Here is a 23,632-nt window from a genome sequence, read left to right as displayed (position 1 = left end):
GGTGTCTTGGGACGTGTCTTGTGGGAGGGGGATACCAGGCCTCCAAACCCAGCAGTTTCTGTCAGCTCGTTCTTTGGTCTGTTTTGCTTCTGGCCCTTAACCTGCAGCAGCAGCTTGGGGCTGCACAGAGGTTCAGGGCAGGGTCACCTCTTCCTCCAGGACAGGATCTGCGGATTCAGCTCAGTATTTTAAGCAAGATGGAGCCAAATAAATCTTCCTTCTAGCAAGAGCTGGTACCCAGGGTGGATGAGCAGTTCATTCACAGCTCCTTCAACACTGAAGGAAGTTCCATTTGTCTATTTAAAATCCCTTTCTTGACCACTGTTTAGCATCCTGGTTAAAATTCCTCCGGCACCTTGGATCCGTGTATGGGGATTTAAAAGTGCTCCAGATGAAGCAGGCAAATGAGTCGAACGGCATTTAGTTAATTCCCTGGCTGTCGATAATGCAGCCCACCCTGTGCTGAAGACACCTGGGGCTCGTCTGCTGTTCCTAGTGGAGGTGTCGGGCCCGTTCTCAGAGATGTCCCCGCTCTGTCAGGGACGGCTTTACTGACCAGAGGGCAGGAGGCACTTTGGGAGTGGCCCCTTCGGATGGAGGCTGGAGAGCTCTGCTCTTCTGGCCTGGCCGTCAGGCCGTGGCTTTCCCAGTGCTCCCGTCTCTCAGCTCAGCTCTGCTTTCTGTCCTTAGGACACAGCTTTGATTTGCCAGGGCTGAGTCCATCGGGACGTCCCCTACTGCCCACCTGCACGAGACACCCCCCTCTAGCAAGGGACAGGACAACCTCACACATACAGAAAGCGAAACCTCCCGCTAATTACTCCATGGGAATGAGCCGGCAGAGCTTTTTGTCCGGATGGCGCCCGTGCTGCCGTCAGCTTCAGGAGCCCAGCGCTTCCAGCACGGCATCTTCCTCCCCGTTCCCCCTGCCCTGGGCAGATCTCTGCCTCAGGCCTGGCCCTGCTGTTTCATGAGCGGTGCCCTCTGGGCGCGGTTATCGAGTGTTAGGACAGACTGTGGGTGTTGCGCTGTGTTACACAGCCGTGGTCGTGTCAGTCAGACGTGGACGAGTCCCAAGTGCAGATGTGCGGCGACAAGTGCCCGTTATTTGGCCCCGACTCCAGGAGAACCGAACCCCTTCAGCCTTCTCAGTCTGGGTGGCGATGAGCGATGGAGAGCAGCTGCAGACTGTCAAGGGGTCGGCGACAGGAGGATCCTTTGCTCTGCTCCCCCCATTACCCTGCTCTGCTGGCAAGCGTGCGTGCGGGGGTGCGGGTGGCTGCATCCCGCGTGCGTGCGTGCTGCAGCGTGTGCACGCGCTGCCTGTGCGCGTGGGGGGTGTGTGTGTGTGTGTGTACACGTGCCCCAGAGCTGTCTGCGTGTCACATCCATTTTCCTGTCCCCTCTCTGCCCCGATGTGCCAGTCCCCTCCGTGCCGGGTGGCTCTGAGCACCTTCCTCTGCGACCAGGCCGGGGTCAGCCCTTTGGAGGGACTCTTTCCCTCTGTGCCCGACGTGGCTGCCTGCAGCCTCACCCTGCAGGTGCCAGGCATGGAAGTCCTTGCCTTGCACAGGAGACTGAACTGGCCTGCAGCGTGGCGAGCTGGGAAACTCGGCAACTTTATTTCAACCACTAAGTCAGGCTGAGCGTTTGTGTGCGCTCAGAGGAGCGTGGGCAGGACGGAGCAGGCCTTTGACACGGAGGCTGCCTTTGGGTCCGCAGGCAGGGAGTGTCCCAGCAGGAGATGGCCCTGGTCCGCTGCCGCCTGCGCTGGATCCACTTCCTCCTGCTGCTCAAGCCTTTGTTCCCTTTAGGATCTGCAGGAGCCCCTGCAGCCGGGTAAAGAATTGCAGCAGCTGCTGGAGGGGAAAGGGGCAGGAGCTAAACCAGCCCGACTGTGCTGGTGTTGGGCTGGGCCTCTGAAGAGGGGTTGAGGCGCTGAGAGAAGGACTCCATGGCCGTGACGTTGGAGCCGCCCTTGGTGTCCAGTACAGCCCCATCTGTTCCAGGATCCACTCGTAGTAGTGCTGAGTGGAGGTGTAGATTCCGGGCCGTTTTGCTCTCGCGCAGCCTCTCCCCCAGCTGGTCACCCCAGCGAGCCAGAAGTAGTCAGCACTCCTGTCTTTGCAGACGAGAGGACCGCCGCTGTCCCCCTGCGACGGAGGAAAGAGGGTCACGGTGGTGTCGGGTGGCCGCTGGCAGCACTGGGGCCGGCTCCTTCTCTCTGCCAGCACCCCCAGAGCTGTGTCCGCGGCACAGAGGCGCTGCTCAGGTGCTGGGGCCGACAGGACCTTGTCTGGGAGGGGGTGGTGGGCCCGTGGGGTAGGGCTGGCGCTCATCTCTGCACAGCGACGCTGGCCGGGTGCAAGAGGGATGTTGCAGGGCTGGGAGCCGGACCTCGGGGCTGCCAGGAGCGCTGGGTGGGCTTTCTGGGCAGAGTCCCGGGCCTCTGGGGCAAGTGGGGCCCTGGGCAAGGACCTGCAGCCGGGGAAGGGGAGCCCCAGCAGCGGTGGGGACCCAGCGGTGGTGGGAGGGCGACTGGCCAGGCACAGCCCGTGCCGGGGGGTGTCTGGGCGGCTCTAGGGGGCTGCCGGTGCCGCTGGGCGCTGCCTTGTCGCAGGCTCCTACCCGGCAGGTGTCGATGCCGCCCTGCGGGGAGCCAGCGCACAGGACTGAGGCAGCCACTCCGACACGGACCATCTTTCACCAGCCCTGACACCCTGAAGCATCCCCGGGGTTTCCCATTAGATACCAAACCTGGGAAATTCCTCTAACACATCCGTGACCAACAAACAAAAACCTCCTCACTTGGGAGAGCTGCAGCAGGATCCCAGCACCGAGCTGCCGTTGTGGACTGGCACTACAGCTTCTGCTCTGCCCAGCATCTGTACAAACGGGTGCAGCATTTACCTACAGGGAGAACCGTGACAATGGAAGAGACAGCTCCTGTGCACACACATCATACCGGGAAAAAAAGGCTTCGAGGCTGATGCCAAATCAGACTGCGAATATTCAGCCTCTGGCTAGAAGCTACACAAAAGCAAACTGCTTTGGGGAACATCAACAATATCCATGACTTTCTCACCCTCTTCATCACCCATCTGGGAGGCAAGAATCTCCTAAAGCCTCTTTCACAGGCACAGCCCTGAAACCCCCCCACTGCTTCTCTCCGAGTGTGCAAACAGAATATGGAAAGTACAACTCTGAACTCTGTGTGGGCAGTTTCTGAAATGAGACAAGTCATTTTAATGAAGAGAGACCTTTTGCCTTGCACCCGGCAGCTGGCAGGGCTGTGGGCCCAGCATCCCAGAGCAGAGAGCGGGAATGGATGCAGGAACACCCCTCCTTCTGCTGCTTCTTGGGAGAACTACAGTTCAGACACTGGACCCAATACTGACAGAACAGGTCTCTTCACCTCAGTCTTCTCTATGGTCAGGTTAGTTCAGCGTGTTCAGTGAGTTAGGTGTGAAGTAGAAGCTCTGCACAGACACTGACCTTTGTGCAGAAAGCCAGAGGAGCAGCCGGGCTCTGCAGAGGGGCTGGGCTCCAGCACACCCCTGCTCACCCCCCACGTCTCTCCCAGCACCTCCCAGCTGGGAAACACTGTCCCACAGCCAGAAGGCAAGAGCCCGCCTGGGCCAGCTCTCGCCCTCGGGCTTCATGCCGGTTCCTGAGCAGCACCTCTCGGCTCTGGTGACCGGCACCCTCTGCAGCACCGCTCCGAGGTGTTTCATCAGGCTGAACCCCCCAAATCCCCACAGAGAGCAGAGAATATGAAATGTGTCACTTCTTTCCCACCTGAAGTAAAAATAAAGGGCTAAAATTCCCTTTCCCTGGGGAAACCTGACAGGTAAACCCCGCAGACACCACAGACCCCTGCAGAGAGCAAAACCCCCCGAGTTCAAGGGAAAAGGACAGCACAGTCACACAGCAGAACGTCTGCACAGCCCCAGCTGTGACAGAAAACCTCTTTTTTTGAAAACAAATTCAGAACCATGAAGAAGTTTGGGTTTTTAGAGCAAAGCTTTCCCCTTCCCCAGTGACTTGTGGAAAAAACTAACTCTCCAACTGTGAAGTTGTAAAGTAGGTATGTTTATCCAGCGCCGGGCGCATGGGGGATCGCTCCTCCACAAGCATGTGCGCCCCTTGCAGCTCTCGTCCTGCTTATATATTACATAATAATGCATATTCATAGAATGCTTATACATAAACATGATATTTCCCTGCCTCCCCTCGCTTCTCATGGTAATTAGGTCTCCTCCTCTTGCGTCTGCGCTTTGAGCTCCTTTGGTGGTCACGAATTCCTGGACGGGGGTCGTACAGATGAAGTATCTCCTCTTCCTCGCTGATGAACTCTTTACCCTATCCTTGTGCGCAGCCTCAGTTGTTCCCTGGCTCCTAGCTAAACCGCAAGGCCAATTAGTGTTAGGATTTGAGGTGATCTATTGCTGATTTGTACTACTTCAAGGACAATAGGAAGCTCCTGTTTGAGCCAGAAGATAATATCTTAGCAACACTGTCAGCCCCTGGTATGTCTTCGCGCATAGCCCCCTCATCTTGGCGCAAGCTCCTCAGTCCTGCGCCGTCTAACTCAAATTGTTTAAATTCCCTATCTCATTCCCCCCTTTTCTTCCTACTTAGTAAATTCTTTTACTACTCAAACCATCTTACAGCTCACTTTTTTAACTAAGTTGTGTTAGTCTACATTACTCTTTTGAAACTCGGGTTATATTTTATCTGTTGTGTGCATTTGCTGCCTTGATGCTTTGCCCTGTATTATTCCTTGCTTTGTTCAGTTAATCCAACATGTTGTATCCAACGTGCAATTTACATCTACTGCCTCACCTGATGGTGTAAAACAGATTCGTGCTGTTCGCCAATCAAAGTCTACTGCTGTATTAATCATTTCAACCTTATATACACATGTATCCTTGTTTATATTTAGGCTAGGTGCTTTTAGGCCTAAACACCACATGCGCGTTGGGCTGGGGGCGTGGAAATCCTTGTTCTTGCTGCGTATTTGGACTTCCATTTTGGAGCTTTGGAATCTATCGCAAGCATGGATATGGATTGCATTTCTGCGCTAGCTTTAATTCTTGTTTTATCGGCTATTGCCTTATTTGTTATTGTAATGTTTCTTCTTTGTCGGTGTGAATGTCAGTTCTGTAAGTTATCTTCACGTTCTTCTGCAGCTTCGCCTGAATCTCCTGAGCAGCAACCACCGCAATCCTCTGTTGGTTCTCCTGCATCTCCTCCTCAGCTATCGTCCTCTTCTGCCGCTGTTTTTACTGCTACTATCCCTGAACCTCAACCATCGTGTTCTTTTGTTGACTTTCCGGAATCTCAGGTTTAGTTTATAAGATGTTTTTGTTCTATAAAGTTAGAAATAGTAGTATTGCTTACTTGTTTTGGTTGAAAATCAAAATAGAATTTTCTAGGCTCACATGACGCATGCGCTTTGGGATAGAAAAGGGGGGGTGCGGAGAGCCTTTTTCCCACTGCGCATGCTGATCCCGACCCCAGCGGACCGGAGCAGCCGACCGCGTGGATCTGCAGGGCCGTAATCAGTTTGTGATATCTTTTGTTAAAAAAATGGATCGCCTTTTGGCACTAATTTTGATTCATGTTGTCTTTTTTTCTCTATTGGCTATTATCTTACTTATCATTATTATACTTTTGTTTTGTCCTGGAATTTGTTGTTCTTGTAGAATATCACTGCGTCCCTCTACTGATTCGTCGGAGCCTCAAACTTTATAAAATTTATAAAATGCTTAGGCTTTGTAAAGTTGATTAGTTTTAAACATGTTATATTTGTTAGATAAAAATGTTCAAGTATTGTTAAAAATATATGTTTGTTAGATAAAAATACTAAAAATGTTTATTGTTGTTAAAAATAGTGTTAAAAATATTGTTACAAATATATACTTGTTAAACTAAGATGTTTTGTAGTAGTTAAGAATAATGTTAAAAATATATACTTGTTAGTTACGGTATTGCACTTTTCCTAGCTTTTCTCTTTCTCTTTCTGTACTGTTATCTTTCACACCACCACGACGGCAGCAATGTTGCGCCATGGAGCGGTGTAAAGACTTTTGGTTTGTCTCAGCATTGCTGCCTCCATGAATACCACTTCCTGGCTACAGCATCTTGTTGTTGTGGAGGAGTACGTTTAGGAGGCGACAAACAGTCCCTGGCAAAACCACGACATCCACCAAAGGCGAAAAACAGCAGCAGCCTTACCAGCACCCACCGAGCTGCACCTGCGCGCGAGCCAGGTGGAGGGGAAGCCACGGCGAGGCTGAAGACGCTGCAGATCGGCCCCTCACCAGCACGACCACCATGGACACCTGGGCACGCGCGTATGGAGGACCACGGGGCGGCACATAGAACAACGAGCCCCGTGGAAATGGGCGGACAGATCGTGGGGACGGGGACTATAAAAGGACAGACTGCGTACTCCTCTCAGAGGGAGAAACTAAAGCAGAAGATTGTTAGAGGATGCTGTTTGGTGGAGACTAACACGGAGCCAGGAACGTGGAGCATCATCGGGCCGCCAGAACATCGCGGGATCCCTGGTCGTGGTGGTGGTAATTAGTTGCGCCTCTACCGTGTTCTTGCTTAGGGATTCCGACCTTTTCCTTCTTTCCTCTCTGTCCTATGGCTCTGATCAATTGTTATAGAGAATAAAGTTTCTAAGGTTATACAGTTCTGACCTCATTCGTGTCTTAATCTCGCTTTTGGCTTGGTTCGTATTCGTAAAAGAGCTATATGGAGAGATAGAGGCCAAGCCAAATTAGTCTCCTATAACTAATTCAGTGTTAGTAGAATCTACCCCAGTCTTTTAAAACTCGGATTATGGTATAAAGCTTCATGCATAATTTGCAGGCGTTTTGTAAGTCTCCAGTTCCATAGATATATAGCTGCAGTAAGAATTAACAAAATTACTACAGATATCAAAAGAACTACTACTGGGTGAAGGACTGTGTTAAAAATTCCGGTTGCCGTTGGTGACCATCCAAGGAGGATGTCCCACCAATGATGTTCTACTACCTTTCGTACTTTCGTAAAAATCTTGTGAATTTGTTCCGTATCATGTGTTACTTTCTATTCTAGAGGAAGTGAAACAAAAAGAGAAGGAGATGCTAATAGTAGTAAGTCTTGGTGCTGTAGCATCTCCTTCACTCTTTCCAAGTTCATTCCTATGGGGGTAGAGCCTATTCTTTGAAACAAGGTGTCTTCCGTTTCTATCACTTGGGAGCTCAGTACGGGGATAACATAGTTAAAGTCACACCCTTCAGTTTTAGTGAAATTATATGATTTTTCTCGGCGTGATTCCAAGGCCAGTCTTTAGGTTCCTGGGCACAGGCAAGAAGGATAATTCTAAACCATATTAACAGTTCCAACTCACGGTTGATCAGGTCTCAATCCAAAAGTTTTTGTTTGAATCTGAGTTTTAATGGTCCAGCTTCAGTCACCTCCCAGCGCTGTTTAGGAGCCTTCTTGACCCTAGTATGATGTATCCATGACGTGTGTTCTTTAATTTTCACTGCAGTAAAGGTCGTAAGCAGCACCTGGAACGGCCCCTCCCATTGTGGTTCCAGCGTTTTTTTCTGCAAAAGACTTAACATACACACAGTCTCCAGGCTGTATATCATGTACCGGTCCGTCTAACCCTCTACCCCGAGTTCCGAATACATGTTTCCCAATTTTGTTAAGCTGTTTGCTTAATGCTATCATGTATGAAGTCATAGTTTCCTCCCCAATTTGCACTGACATTCCCTTTTGCACTGCGTAAGGTCTGCCATATAACATCTCAAAAGGACTCAACCCTTCCTTGGCCCTCGGTTTTGCTCGTATGCGCAAGAGTGCCAATGGGAGAGCCTGGGGCCAGGTCAGGTTTGATTCCTGACCGAGTTTTACTATTTGCTGTTACTTCTCTTTGTTCTTTCCCTAGCTTTATTGTAACCAGCGGATCCGCTAGGGTGGATTCCCCAGGTCCCCGTCATTGTTCGTTTAAATTGGCTAGCATCTGCTGCTTGCGGCGGGTTCCTCCTTTCCCTTTATTTTTCCATCTCCCTGGACATTCGCTTTTCCAATGTCCAAATTCTCTACATATGGCACATTGATTTCTTTTGAGTGGGGGCAGTTCCGGTCTCCTCTGCTCCCCTTCCTTGATCACTGCAAGCATTTTCTTATGCCCTTTCTTGTAGTCCTCCTCCCTATTCCGAAATACTCTCCATGCCTCTTCCAATAGTGTCTCTAAGTTCCTGCCCCGGGAGGAGGTACTTTCTGAAGTTTTCTCCTAATATCCCGTGTGGCTTGCCCTAGGAACAGAGAAACCAGATGTTGTATCCCTGCCGCTGAGCTCGGGTCTAAGGTGGTGTTACAGCGCATTGTATCTCTCAGCCGATCCAGGAACTCTGATGGGGACTCGGATGGACCTTGTTTAATTTCATAGAGTGTGGCCCAATTTATTGTTTTAGGGATAGCCCTCTCCATTCCCTTTGCAATCCACTCTCGGTATGCTCTTAATCTTTCCACATGTGCAGACCGATTGGGATCCCATTTCGGGTCATCATGTAAGGGGAGGAATTCCTTATAGTCCCCCCCAGTAGCTCTATAGTGATCCTCAGCCAAATTTTGTGCTGTTTTTAAAACCAGCTGTTTTTCGGTCTCAGTTAAGTGATCCAGTAGCAGCTGCATGTCTTCCCAGTCAGGGTTGTGTTGCCTCATAACGAACCGAAAATGCCTAGTCACACTCTCAGGGTCATTTCGGTAGTTTTTAGCTTTCTTTTCCCGTATCTCTAAATCAGAGGTAGAAAACGGCACTTTAACCAACATAGTGCCCTGGGGTCCCACCGCCTCTCTGAGGGGTGCTTGGAGAGCTTTAGGAGCTCTTCCCCGCGTCCTGGAGGAGATTGGGCTATCTGGAGAAATGGGCTGTTCCTCCGAGTCCTCGTCCTGTTCCCGGGACTGAGGAGGGGGTTTGAATAGGTCCTCCGAGCTCTGCTCTTTCGCCCTTCTAGTCTCATCCGTTCTAGTACACCTCTGTCCGATGCTGCATGACGAGCAGCACCTTTTTAGTTCTCCTTTCATTTCTCCCTTATAATCCTTTTCCAGGGCAAGCACTAAAGGGTCTTGTGGTGGGACTAATCCACAATCCCTCTGCCACTCCGGGGGATTCCGGAGGGTGAAAAACATATCTGCGTAGGACACCTCGTCCCACTTCCCCTCTCTCCGTAAAAATAACATTAATTGTAGTAACGTATGGTAGTCTAAGGTCCCATTCAGTGGCCATTTAGCCTCCTCTTCCAGTTTGTAAAGTGGCCACCACTGATTACAATATTTAATCAGAATTTTCTTACTTTCTGTGCTTCCCCTCCCCGCTATGTCTTTCCAGTGCGTGAGTATGCAATCCAATGGGCTTTTCTTTACAATTCTTCCCTGCTTATTCCCCATTATTATTTCTTCTCAAAATCCTTTCTTTCCACTTATAGCAGTTTCTACACTGTCTTTTAACCTTCTCCCACTCTTCCTCCTTTACTTCCCAAAGTTCCGGTATCTTATGACTTCTTCCACACACTAATAATTATCGACTCCTGTCTTTCGACCGAGAGGTCTAACGACACCTCTTCTTCCCGGCACTCTGCACACCTCGACCTCCTCTTATCAGACGCACAGTACCACTTACATCGACAGTCTACGCACTCTGCTAATACCCATGCATGGTGAGGATTCCCCTTACCGGGGGCAGGAATACAAAGAAAGCAGGGGATTCTCCCACGGACCCGGGGGGTATAATCGACTGGTTGTTCCCGGTCTAATGCTACCAGCTGCCCAGAAGGAGTTGCATACAGCCCTTCTAGCAGGTATAAATCATTTCCCCGTGCCAACCATTCATTGCTTCTACGCAAATAATCACTAGATTCCAACCCAAACCAACGGAGAAGGGATCCGCTTTCCCGGTTCATGCGATGTTTTCACAAAACATTCAAAGACAGTGCATTACTTAAACAGATAGAAACTTCTCATTTGTTTTGCAGCGGCTGCGTCTCACTCACGCCCTGCAGGCACACAGACACACAGCAGCGGCTGCTCTCACTCTTAAAGGGCCCATCACACCTTCCACTCACACCACAAAATAAAACAACAACTAGGTCCGTGTAGCGTGTACCATAAACCATTAACAATTTGCCGTAAGTTCAAAACCAGTATATCCACAAGTAGTGCACTATACAATAACAGCCCGGAAAAATAGAGTAAGATCTTACAGGTGACGGTAATTGGTAATTACCAGTGCCCTGCCCAAATGCAACTGCCTCTTATATACCAGTCATCGGTAGCTTGACCCAAAAGACCTTACACCTTTCCCTTGGCTTTCCAAAACCAGAACCAAATGGGTACCCCCTCCTTGGGACTAGGCTGTGCGCCAGACGTCTCTGCGCGTCTTACCAGCAGCCCGTTACCCTTTAAACATACCTTTGTCCGCGATTTAGATGGTCCTTGTCTGCTCCCGCAGTGGACAGCTGGGAGCGGAGTTCCTCCGAGAAAAGCTTGGGGTGCACCTAGGACGTCCACCCTCCAGCAGTGTCCCGGCAGCCGAGTAGAGAAGGTCCCATCTGGGGTGCCAAGACGTCTTACGGAGATAAGATTCTACAACCGTGAAGTTGTAAAGTAGGTATGTTTATCCAGCGCCGGGCGCATGGGGGATCGCTCCTCCACAAACATTTGCACCCCTTGCAGCTCTCATCCTGCTTATATATTACAAAATAATGCATATTCATAGAATGCTTATACATAAACATAATATTTCCCTGCCTCCCCTCGCTTCTCATGGTAATTAGGTCTCCTCCTCTTGCATCTGCGCGTTGAGCTCCTTTGGTGGTCACAAATTCCTGGACGGGGGTCGTACAGATGAAGTATCTCCTCTTCCTCGCTGATGAACTCTTTACCCTATCCTTGTGCGCAGCCTCAGTTGTTCCCTGGCTCCTAGCTAAACCGCAAGGCCAATTAGTGTTAGGATTTGAGGTGATCTGTTGCTGATTTGTACTACTTCAAGGACAATAGGAAGCTTCTGTTTGAGCCAGAAGATAATATCTTAGCAACACTGTCAGCCCCTGGTATGTCTTCGCGCATAGCCCCCTCATCTTGGCGCAAGCTCCTCAGTCCTGCGCCATCTAACTAAAATTGTTTAAATTCCCTATCTCACCCAGTGCTGGAAGGGGAAGGGGCTTCCTCATGGCATCTGTGGCTGAGACAGCAGCCGGAGCCAAGGGCCGAAAGAGCCCATCTCCTGTTGGGGGATTTTCAGACTTCATCCCTCGACCGTCTCCACCACAGGCTGTCCCACCATGTCCCACACCTGCACCTCTTTCTCTGCAGGCTGGAGACATCCACCCGGCTAGCACACCCTGCTCTCGGCTCAGCATCTTCCCTCCTTTACTGAGATCTCTCCGTCCTCCCTGGCTGCTCCTGCAAACACAAAGCCTGGGGCTGCTCCAGTCTCCCTCTGGGTGACTCGTCACACCACAGCACTGCCCTTCGACTGATATTGCTGTGTGCGCAGTCTGGGCCACTCCAGCTGCACTGTGTGGCATTACTTCCTTCTCATGCTGTATCTTACTACAAATAAAATCTCCATCATCTCTGAAATCCCCCCTCGGTCACTCTCAGGCTACTCCTGTGTTGCCTGGAGCCTCCACACCGATGGGCCTAAGAACTCCAGATCCCTCAGCCACGCCACACAGGTCATGTGCACTAGGTCCCAATCCCAGCTTGGCAGACCTTCACTCCACACTCTCCAGTTTTCTGTACATCTCCAGCATGAGGAGACACACCCTGGGACACACCCATGAGTGTGGGCCCAACCAGTGCTGAGTCGAGGGGGATGGTAAGGCAGATTGTTTGCGTGGCCCACGCTCCTCCAAACGCAGCCTCGCAGGCAGCTGCCTTTGTTCATCGTGTCCACACTCTGCTGGCTCATGGGGCATCCCTCGTAGTGCCCAGGTTCTTCTCCTCAGAGTCGCTGCTCGGCCGGTCAGGTCCCAGCCTGTCCTGATCTATGGGGCTACTCACTCCCTGCCCTCCCCATGCAGGACTGGTCACTTCTCCATGTCAAGTTCCAGGTGACTCCCTTCTGCCAAATCCCGGAGATTCTGAGGGTCCCCTGGACTGAATCTCCATCTGCTCAGCTTTTAATGTTTGCATTTCGACGGGTCATCTTGATTGGGGGGTCTCTCACAAGAGAACTGCATGAACCTTTGACATGGTCCCCCACAACTCCCTTCTCTCTAAACTGCAGACATCTGGATTTGATGGACTATTTGGGGTCCGTGCTGGGACCAGTACTGTTTAGTGTCTTCATCAGTGACAGAGACAGTGGGATTGTCACCGAAATCCGGGATAAAAGAACTTACCAACACCAATGTGATGCAGACAAGCAGACACTCCTTTATTGACGGCCGGACGTGTAGGGGAGTATCCTCACCAACGACACGTGCCAGGCACCAAGATCATACATCTTATATGGAACTTACTCATACATATTCATTAAGTCTTCATACATAATCATACAATTTCCCAGAAACCATTAACATATTCTCCTCCTATTTCTGATTCTGCGCAGTAGAGGTTAGAAGTGTCTAGAAATGGGTCTGGGGTGTAACATGAGTAGGTGGCCCATGAGTCGGGGGTCGCGATCTCCCCCTGCCGGAATTACCTTTTGCTCAAGGACACCGTTTTCTTGGCAGGTACCTGCAAGCTGTTACGGTCACTGCCCTCAGTTCCCATTAATCCTGGACCTTGACAACTCCTTGCATGCTTCTAGTCCTATGTATGTATTATAAATCAGCTTACAAATCATCTTGTGTTTTGGTTACCTATGTTTTAACTGTTTCTACTAGATAATTGCGGCCAATCCCTTCGGCCTTGGTACGGGGCTGTACAGGGAACATTTAGAGCAGCAGCTGGTTGTTAGGTTCAAAATACAATAAATGTAAAATGATTTTTACTAAAATATCCCTTCATTCTCTACTTATATTAAAATCAAAACACACTCAAACACAATTTGATCAATTGATAATAAAATCAGTAACAGGATCAAGTGCACCCTCAGCATGTTTGCAGATTACACCAAGCCGAGTGGTGGGATTGCCACGCCTGAGGGACGGGATGCCATCCAGAGGGACCTGGACGTGGTTCCACGTGAATCTTGTGAAATTCAACAAGGCCAAGTGCAAGGTCCTGCACCTGGGTCAAGGCAACCCCCGGCATCAGTACAGGCTGAGGGATGAGAGGATTGAGAGCAGCCCTGCAGAGAAGGCTCTGGGGGGGACTGGTGGATGGAAAGTTGAACAGGAGCTGACAATGTGCACTCACAGCCCAGAAAGCCAACAGCATCCTGGGCTGCATCAGAAGAGGCATGGCCAGCAGGTCGAGGGAGGGGATGGAGCCCCTCTACTCTGCTCTGCTGAGACCCCCCAGAGGGCTGCGACCAGCTCTGGGGTCCTCAGCACAGGAGAGACACGGACCTGTTGGAGAGGGTCCAGAGCAGAGCCACAAAAATGTTCAGAGAGATTGTTCAGCCTGGAGAAGAGAGGGCTCCGGGGAGAATTATTGTTGCCTTTTAGGACCTAGAGGGGGCTTAAAAGAAAGATGGAGGGAGACTGTTTAGCAGAGCCTGTTGTGGCCGGAGAAGGGGTAATGGTTTTAAACTAAGAGGGGTTGGTTCAGATAGACAGAAGGAAGAACTTTTCTGTAATGGGGGTGTGAAACACCGGAACAGGCTGCCCAGAGGCGGTAGATGCCCCATTCCTGGAAACAGTCAAGGCCAAGCTGGACGGGGCTTCGTGCAACCTGATCCAGTTGCAGATGTCCCTGCTCATTGCAGGGGCTTGGATTAGGTCAGCTTTAATGGTCTCTTCCAACCCAGTCCATTCTGTGATTCTATTCTGACTCTTTCACAGCCACCTCCGCATCCATTTTCCTGCCCGGTTCCCTCACCTCTGATTTCCTTCTTCCCCAGCCCCCAGAGATGGTCACCTTCTCTGGTTGGTCCCTCCATAATCTCTTCAGTGACGGCCTCAGTGGGGCATGAAAATACCCTCAGACACATGAAGGTTGCCTTCTGAGTTTCAGTTCTCCAGAGCCTTGTTCTTCCTTCTTTCAGCATCTGCAGTTCAGGAACTTGGCACCAGAGGGATCATTAACGTGCAAAACACCCCAACAAGCCGAGTCTCTGGGCAGAACTTTCCTTAATTCCTCACATTTTATGTGGTTAATTTAAGAGGTTTCAGGAGCACAGTCAATGTGAAAAGCTTTAATACTCGGTATCCGTGAGAAAGAATTTATTCTGTTTGATTTTCCTTCTGTTTTCTGGATTACAGATTCTGTGATATCAGGAATCTCCAATTGTCTCCCCAGTCTCCATGGCCTTTCAAAGATGATGGAGCATGACCCCACTGTGACATCGTCTTGCTCTCTCCACACTCTTGGCTGCAGCCCCTCTGGTGTTGTGGACTGCCAAGGGTTGACCTTGATCAAGCAGCCCCTGATTTGGTTTTCATGGCCACTGACTGTTCTCCTCCAGAGTCTTGCCTTGAGGCCCAAAGGCCTGCGAGACCTTGCTGCTGAAGACTGAGGAAAAGAGGACAGAGAGTATCTCAGATCTTTCTCCACCTGCTCTTACTAAATGTAGCAGTGCCCCCACATTCTCTTTGCCACTTCTGTAACTAATCCTGAAGCAGTAAACACTCATTATGATGCTCTGGAACTCACTTCCACATTTCAGCTGAGTTTTGATACAGACCATTGCCAAGCCTGGAAGATGCTCTCCTTGAAGGCCAGTTGTGCTGAGCTCTGCTTCCCTTCAGCGCTGCTGACCGTGAGATCATCAGTAAAACTCCCCAGAATAGGCCCAAGGCTGCTCCTCTGGTGTCTGGCACCTGCAGCCTTCTAATCTGCTTCCTCACTCCCCTCGGGCACTGGGACCCCACCATTTCAAGGTCAGGACAACTAGTCTGCACACCCCTGGCCAGCTCTGCCTTCCACTCACCCCTTCCCCCTCAGGAATGGGAAGGAAGAAATGCAACAAGAGGCTCAGGAATCAGTTAAGGGCAGGGAGGGATGACTCAACCATTATGGCCACGGACAAAAGACAGACTCGTTAGGAGAAGAAAAGAAGCATCCGTTTAATTAAAGCACTAAGAACAACGTTAACAAACAGAGTGGGACAATGACAAGTATCACCACATCTTAAAAACACCTTCACCCCACCCTGTCTTTTCTCTGAGCACGCCTTTCCTCTTGATTTCCCTTCCGGCTCCCTGCAGCAGAGCAGGTGGGCGGTTCATCACCCGATGCCGGCAGTTGGATGGTTGGAGGTGAGAGGACCCAAAGGCTGTGGCCTCGTGTTCCATCTGGGCTGCCAAAGTGTTGAAGAAGTTTCTTTACCTCGGTTTCTTCAGCTAGTAGTCTCTCAGGCATTGAACCTTATAAAAAATAATTTATTCAGATGGGACAGCCAGAAGATAACCACACAGCTCAACCCGGGTGCCTCTGGAGAGGGACCCCGAAGAAAGAAATCCCTGGGCAGGTAGACCCTTACAATCTCTGCACCCGCCCCTCACACACTCTTCTCGCACCGTTCATGGCGCCCTTCGGCCCCATGGTGATTGCTGCTCTGAGATCTTCGAACTCCTCATTGGATTTCTTCTCTGTCTCCAGGCACGCTGTTCACAGTGTCTTGTTGAGTTGCAGCTTCTGCCAGTGGCTGTAGCCTCCTTATCTCCTGGTTTGCGCTGGCTCTGGAGGCCTTCCCTTGCTTAACCAGGTAAAAGTTTATCATACCGAGGTGAAAGTTCACAGCCTGCAGCTTGTCCCCATCCAGTGTCGGGTGAGGTTTCGAAACAATCCCAAGAGTGAGATTAAGACACAGGCGAGGTGAAACGTTGCCCAAACTTTCAGGCCTTTTTCCTGCGAAGATAGATAATAGCGATAGGACAGAGGGAAGCTGCAAAGGTCAGAACAACTAAACAAGCAAATGGAAGAGATGCGCAAGCTCAGTTACCACCACCATGGATCCAGCGGCATCGCCTTGGTTCGGTCTCGGTGCAGGTGATGGGGAATCCCTCGAAAGAAGAGCACACAGCCCTTTTATCAACCCAGACCCCACGATCAGGCCGCCCATTTCCACAGAGCTCATTATCATATTCGCCGCCCTGTGTCCCTCCATGCGCGCATGCCCAAGTGTTCACGGTGGTTGTACTGGGGGGGGGGTTTGGCCAGCGATGCTTTAGCCTCCGCACATCCTCCTCATCCCGACTTCTTCCCCCAGCCCTGCGTGCCCGTGCAGCTTGGTAGATGTTACGAAAGATGTCGCTGTTCCAGCTGCAGGCAGACACTCTGGTATTTTCAGGGATATTTTTGTCCTCCTCAGGGCACACTCCTTCACAGCAATGGGATGGCGCAAGAGCAGTGCCGAGACAAAACAGCCGACACAATCCCTTACACAGCCTCAGGCATCAGCTAATCCAGCGACTCATGTGGAGTAAGTAACGTGAAACAAGCAGTGTGACAAACCGCACAACACTGTGCTCCAACCCCTGCGTCCCAACGACAGACGATTGTCCCCGAGTGAACAATTCTACTTAAAACTTACTTAGTTAAGCTAAAATCCTGGTATTTCTTAACAGGCCATTAGACCCTCCGTGCCCAGTGTAGAGACCGCTTCTTCCGTGGCATCATCCCTTTGCTGAGAGCAGCCCACAGGGCAACAGCTGCTCTGAAACACGAGCGTCGCTCTCTGCCCCGCTGTGCTGCTGAGCTCCCTCACGCTGACTGCTGTGCTTTGTGCCGACATTCTATGCACCATCCTGAGGACAAGCTCTGGGCAAACCACAGTCAGGCCTTTGCCACCTGCATACCCTTCCCCTGCACATCCTCTATTTCTTCACGCACTATCGCACGTCGGAGCTGTATGTTGGATGATGTGGGGCCTGAGGAGAAGCTGCTTGGTTGTCAGCTGTCTGCAAACATGCAGGTTCCTCTAAGCAATTGCATCCAGCAGAAGAATCATTTTAGATAACTTATGTGTCACCGAACAGCGTAAGGAGACACAACCCTTGAGTGCTTGAGCTGACCCGCAAAACAGAAACTGGAACTGCTGCCTCTGACTCCCCGATTCACTCTGCTCATACTGCTGTAGGTGACTGAGCTCGTGCTTTTGCTCAAATCCAGCCAGGGCATTAATCTCAGGAAGTTTTCCCAGGGAAGCCAGTGCAGAGATTCCCCCCTGTCAGGCTGGAGGCAAAGAACAGGCCGGCACTTGGGACCTGTGACTGCCCTGAACCCCAAGCTCAAGTGTCAGTACAGACATGGGGCACCGCCCTGTACTGAACCTCCCATTTTACTCCTTGTGTAGGTGCTGCCCATTCTGCCCTGGGACAAAGCCTGCGGGAACAACACACTCTGTGAGGAGACTTTGCTTTGCTGCTTCAAACCCACCACCTCCTCCCCTCCCTCTCTTCCCCTGCCATTTGGAATCATCCTGTTTTGGGAGTCATCATCTGCTCTGCTCCTTTCTATGTCTAAAAACAATTGTCAACGTGAAGGGGAAACCGTCAGTCTTTACTGCATATATTTTTCTTGTGCTTCCTTCTCTTCCATGCGTATTTTGATTAAAAAAATATTAACTGAATAGATCGGTGATTTGAGACTTGAGCAGTGAGTTTCATCTCCTTTGCTGCATGTGCCTGGGAGGACTTGTTTTCCCAAGGCTCCCTCTATAGTCAGTGGAGACAAGAGAAAACACCCGAGGCTGGGTCCTCCCAACCTATAACTGGCCTGCCAAAGAAAGGTTACAGATCTCTGCCAGACACCCTTCTCTGACCTGCATTTAGGTCAGGACATTTGACAGTCATAGCAATGAGCAGCTGTTTGGGAACAACTGCATTTCAGTGCAGACGGGCGTCAGGTGAGGCTCTCTGGAACCATAATGAATTTCAGTGGATATTTAGACTGCTGAAGAAGACAAATTTTACTGGACCCAATTTCACCCGCTCCCCTTTTCTGAGGAAACAGGGAGCGAGAAGCTGTGGAGGAAAGCAGGGGATACAGGAGAGATATTTGATATTACTTACCTTGAAACCAACTGATTCTCAGGGAGTCCTAGTCCAAGAAGGCAAGGACTGAAAAGTAGAAAGAACAGCTTTCAACAAACAGATTTGACTTGCTTTGCTTTGATTTGATGGTTTAGCATTTGTGCAAGAGAAGAGTTTTGGCACACAGGTGTGACTCATATTTGCAAGAGGTCTGAGTGAATTTGGTATTTCCCTGGAATGGGGTGAAATAGCTCACAGCCTCTTTAAAATCTCCTGTTCTGGAGAAAGAATCCTTTGGGAGTGTTTGAAAGAGGTAGGAAGAAGACAACCAATGATGTGAGGACTTTAACTGAAAAGTAAACCAAAAATCAGAGGGTGAGAAAAGCCCGAAGGACTATCTCTGTCTGTGTTACGGAGGCAGAGTGCTAGAAAGGAAAGAAGCAGAAAAGGAAGGGTAGAACCTTTCCTGCAGACTGTGAAATGATCACACTCGGGTTTTGCCATGTTCCCATCTCAGCGGATGAACTGAAATTCAGCATGGGACCAGAAAATGAAAATGCAGGTGCTGAGTTCAGCCTAGAGGGCTTCTCAGCGCTTGCCCAAAGGCTGCAGCTCTTTCTCTCTCCGCTCCTTCGGCTCATGCACCTGACATCAGTGACGGGGAACACAACCATCCTCTTCCTCGTGTGTGTGTATCACCGCCTGCAAACCCCCATGTACTGTTTCATCAGCAATCTGTCCTTCCTGGAAATCTGGTTTACATCCTCCACAAGCATCCAGTTGTTTGTGAGCCTGGGTACTGGTAGGAGAACAATCTCTCGGAGCGGCTGCTTTGCCCACTCCTATTTCTGTTTTGCCCTGGGCAGCACAGAGTTTGTTCTCCTGGCTGTCACGTCCTTTGACCGCTCTGGTGCTCTCTGCCAGCCTTTGCGTTATGCTGCCATCATGAAGCCTCAGCTCTGCATCCAGCCTGTGGTTGGTGCTTGGGTCATCGGCATCCTACTCCCGAGTTACCGTCTGCTCCTCCTCTACCAGCTGACTTGCTGCGGCTCCAACCAGATCCACCATTTCTTTTGTGACAACTCCCCCTTATTCAAATTGTCCTGCTCTGACAGCAGCCTGCTCTGGAAAAGAGACTCTGTTTTACTGCCATTTGTCATCCGGGCTTCCTTATGTTTAACTCTGGCCTTTCACATGGGCATCCTTTCCTGTATTCTGCACCTCCCAGCAGCCTCTGGGAGGAAAAAAGCTTTTGCTGCATGTTCTTCCCCTCTCACCACCTTGGCCGTTGCGTATGGAGCTGCATCGCTCTCTCCATGCGTCCTGCAGGAGATGTTTCCTTGGAGACAAACAGAACTGTGGCTTTGCTGAACACTGTCCTGTTCCCATTCTTAAATCCATTCCTCTACACTCTTACAAACAAGACTGTGCTCCTGGCCCTGAAGGAAGCCATTGCCCGTGTGACACTACAGCTTTTGCCCTACTCACGGGGCATTTCTGGACAGCAATTCCAGTGATCTGCTCCCATCAGGTAAATAATATCAGTGCATATGGATGAAACCTCCAAATACAGACGCCTCAGGAAGTTTCTGTTCTTGTTGGACTGTGTCAGGTGGAGTGAGAAGAAGCTCATCTGCACACACAGAGTGACACCAACAATGGCAGGAGCAGTAACTCAGTTAACAGCCTGCCCAGCTGCTCCCAGGCCCATCCCAGCAGAGCCACCAGCTCACCAGGAGCCCCTCTCCACAGACGGAGCAGAGCCCCGAGGCCCAGGGGCAGGGGGGATCCCCATTTGCAGACTCCTGAGGAAGGAACATCTTGTCCCAGCTCCTTCCAGGGCTGCCCTGGGAAGCCACCAGCCCCCTTGGCCAGGGGGGAAACCCACTGAGATGAGGCACTGAGAGCAGCTCTGGATCAGCATCTGGGCTGAGGGGAATCTTGCTGGGGGTGTGGGACACATTGTGGGATGCAGGGGAAGAGCAGGTTTGGATTGCACAGGAGTTATTATGGGATGTGTAGGGGAGGACGCTGACAAGTGCAGTCTATCCACTCTTCTCATTAAACTTAATTTCTCTTTCCTGTGCGAGGGAATCTCACTTCTGCTTGTATGTGTGAACACGGGGGTGTGCGTGCAGAACTGGAGCAGGAGCAGGGGGTCAGACAGCCCATATGTCATTAGTGCCAGCCCCTGAGAGCCTGGAGGGAGAGAACTGAAGAGCCTGTGTGTGACTGGCGTGCTCTGCACCAGCATCTGCAATGGGGCGGCGGCCTCGGAGGCTTCTAAGTCCCGATGCCTGCAACTGGGGAAGCTGGTACCCAGGGGCAGCTACTGAGGAGACTGAGTGTCTGAGCCCAGCTGCTGGAGGGATCCACCCTGTACAGGAATATGGAATGGAATGGAATGGAATGGAATGGAATGGAATGGAATGGAATGGAATAGAATAGAATAGAATAGAATAGAATAGAATAGAATAGAATAGAATAGAATAGAATAGAATAGAATAGAATAGAATAGAATAGCTCAGTTGGGAGGGACCTGCAGTGACCATCTACTCCAAACACCCGACCACTTCAGGTCTGACGAAAAGAGAAATCCTGTTGTTAAGGGCATTGTCCAAATGCCTCTTAAACACTGACAGGCTTTGGGTGTCAACCCCCTCTCTCGGAAGCCTGTTGCAGTGTTCGACTGCCTTCTTGGTAAAGAAATGCTTCCTCATGCCAACTCTGTGCCTCCCCTGATGCAGCTTTGAACAATTCCCATGAGCCCTATCACTGAACAGCATGGCGAGAGCTCAGCACCTCAGTCTCCGCTTGCCCTTCTCAGGAAGCTGCAGAGACCAATGAGGTCACCCCTCAGCCATCTTTTCTCTAAACTAGACAGACCCCGCGTCCTCAGCTGCTCCTCACAGGACATGCCTGCCTGCCCGTTCACCAGCTTTGTTCCCCTCCTCTGGATGCATTCAGGGACCTGCACATCCTTCTTAAATTGTGGGACCCAGGACCTCACCCAGTACTCAGCGTACTCACGTGCAGTCACGGTACTCAGGGCACTCAAGGTACACCTCAGTGCTAAATAATTCAGGATGGTCACCTCCCTTCACTGGCCTCTTGGCTGCCAGGGCACACTGCTGGCTCCTCTTGAGCCTGCTGTGGACCAGCGCCCCCAGATCCCTTTCTGCTCTCCAGCCACCCCTCTCCCAGTCTGTACTTGTGTCCGGCGTTACTTCATCCCAGGTGTAGAATCTGGTATTTGTTCCTGTCAAACATGGTGACTCCTCTGGGTCACGGCTACAGGTGTGTCCCGATCTGATACCGGGGAGGGTTCTTAAACCATCCCAAGAGCGAGATTAAGAGACAAACGAGGTCAGATGCCGTACAACCTTGTGAACTTTATTTTGCATACAACTGGCAATAGCGATAGGACAGAGAGAAAAAGGAAGGGTCAGAATCCCTAAGCAAGGAAACAGTAGAGATGCAGCAAGATGAATTACCACCACCACGAATCCAGCGATGTACCGTTGGCTCGCTCCTGGTGAGGTGATGGTGCTCCAAGCTCCAAAAGCGGTGACAAGGCTGAGAGGGAGAGAGAGAGACAACAGGCATCCTGGCAGAGGAGTAGGCAGTCCTTTATGGTCCCAGTCCTCCTGACTTCTCCACAGAGCCCGCCCATTTCCACGGGGCTCATTGTCTCGTGGTCCTCCATGCACGCACGCCCCGGCATTCACGGTGGTCGTGCTGCCTGCACATCTTCTTCACCCTGATTTAACTTTGGGTGGATGTCGTGGTTTTGTCTGGGACAGTTCCAGAGCGTAATTCTCCATGTCCACGGGACACTGAGGCCAGGAGTGGTGGTGGTGCAACAGCACTGTTGAGACAATCAGAGTCCAACACAGTCCCTTACAAGGTGTTAAAGCGAACAGGGCCCAGGAGGGTGCCCTGTGCCGCCCCACGTATGTCCCAGTATGTGCCCTTGGGAAGTTCACGAGTCTCTCTCGGTGCCCAGGAACGTCACCCAGGAGGACTCTAACTCACGGCGCACTCCTCGCCAGAGAAGGCTCGTGCAGCCTGCGGCTCCCTGGGTGGCACTTAGGGCCTCTTTCACAGATGGGAGCAACATTGGCTTGTCCTCACTCTCAAGAGACCTCTACCAATCCCATGACCTTTCAAAAGGGATATTCCAAAGAAATACTGATCTTCCCCCGTTCATTACCACTCTGCTGCCTGTTACATGGTGTATTTAATTTCTTTAATCGTTCATACATTCTCACCTGCCCGGATAAAACGACCATTTCTAGAGTCATCTTTTCAGATGCCGACTGCCCTAGGCAAAGGCCTTTACATTCTTCTCCAGTTTTCCCCTCCCATTCCTCCTTGTTCATTCAGACACCTCTCATCATGCTGCTGCTTTGAGCTCCAGGGACTCAAGCCTTGCCTGTCTTTCAGTACTCTAATTGTCTCAGCCAACTCTTCCATTATCTTTCTGTCTACCTTTTCGTATCTATGTAGCTAAAACATTTCTCATAAGATCATCCCCTGTTGAAAGGTGACCTCATTAGAGACAACTTGTACTTAGCATATGGTCGAGGAGGTGCTTTATTGTTTATGAGACTGGATCATGCTTCACTTCTCTTTGCTTGCAAAGAGGAGAAAATCTTCTGTGCCTGTGTGCATCCAGTTCTCTAAGGAGAGCAGGTGGAGATGGTGCAAGGGAGCTGTGACCTCAGAGAGCAGTGGAGAAGTCTGATGTAAGGGAAAGGGATGTAAATCCCGTCTGGCCAATGACAGAAACGGTGAGACTGGGGCAGTGAGGAGCAAGGCTGTCCATGCAGTGCCAGACCTCAGGGACTGCTTCTCCTACCTGTGCAGAGCTCCTGAGGAGATTCTCTGGATCAATAGCAATCGCAGAATGCTTCTAGCACCTCTTCTCTAATCTGAAATGTAAATAAAGATAACCTTTACAACATAAAACCTTTTTGATTAGAACCTCTATGAAATCTTCCTTCTTAACTACACTGGAACTACTCCAAGTAGCTGTACATGCGTTGAAGACTTGAAGAAAATGAAAAGGAGGGAAATAGCTCGTTCGGGCTTTCAGTATTTTAATGAGCTCCACGGTGTGTTTGGCCCTGAGTCCATGAACCGCAGACACACAGAGACTGAGAAAACTAGTCCAGGAGTCCAAGTCAGCAGCAAAGCTCAACGTGCCTGGAAGCCCTGCTTGGCCCCGCCGAGGGCCAGTACTGACAAAGCCTCCCCAGGGACTCGTCAGAGCAGATAACCGGCGGCGGTGATTGCAGGCAGGCAAAGGCCCCGTGCAGGGGCTGTAATGCTGCAAACCCCCTTGCTTTGTTTTATGGAGCAGAAAGGCCGAGGCAGCTGCCATAGCCAAGGGGACAAACCTTGGTCCTGTTGGGCCTTTTCGCCTTGCCAGAGCCCTTGGCCATCTCGACTGCCGGCTCTCCTACACTGGCCCGTGCCTGCACCTCCTTCCCTCCAGGCTGCAGACACCCATCTTGCTTTCCCACCTGGCT

At 50.8% G+C, this 23,632-nt stretch overlaps 1 pseudogene; it reads left to right on the top strand.

Moving 5' to 3' along the window:
* The first annotated feature begins 18,578 nt into the window (after positions 1-18,578).
* Positions 18,579-19,615, top strand: LOC141972461 (olfactory receptor 6E1-like; annotated as a pseudogene).
* Positions 19,616-23,632: the final 4,017 nt, after the last annotated feature.

This window comes from Athene noctua, chromosome 33, assembly GCF_965140245.1.
Source record: "Athene noctua chromosome 33, bAthNoc1.hap1.1, whole genome shotgun sequence".
Classification (NCBI taxonomy): domain Eukaryota; kingdom Metazoa; phylum Chordata; class Aves; order Strigiformes; family Strigidae; genus Athene; species Athene noctua.
The sequence above is the reverse complement of the archived record's forward strand: the minus strand, read 5'-3'. Positions and strand labels throughout refer to the sequence as shown.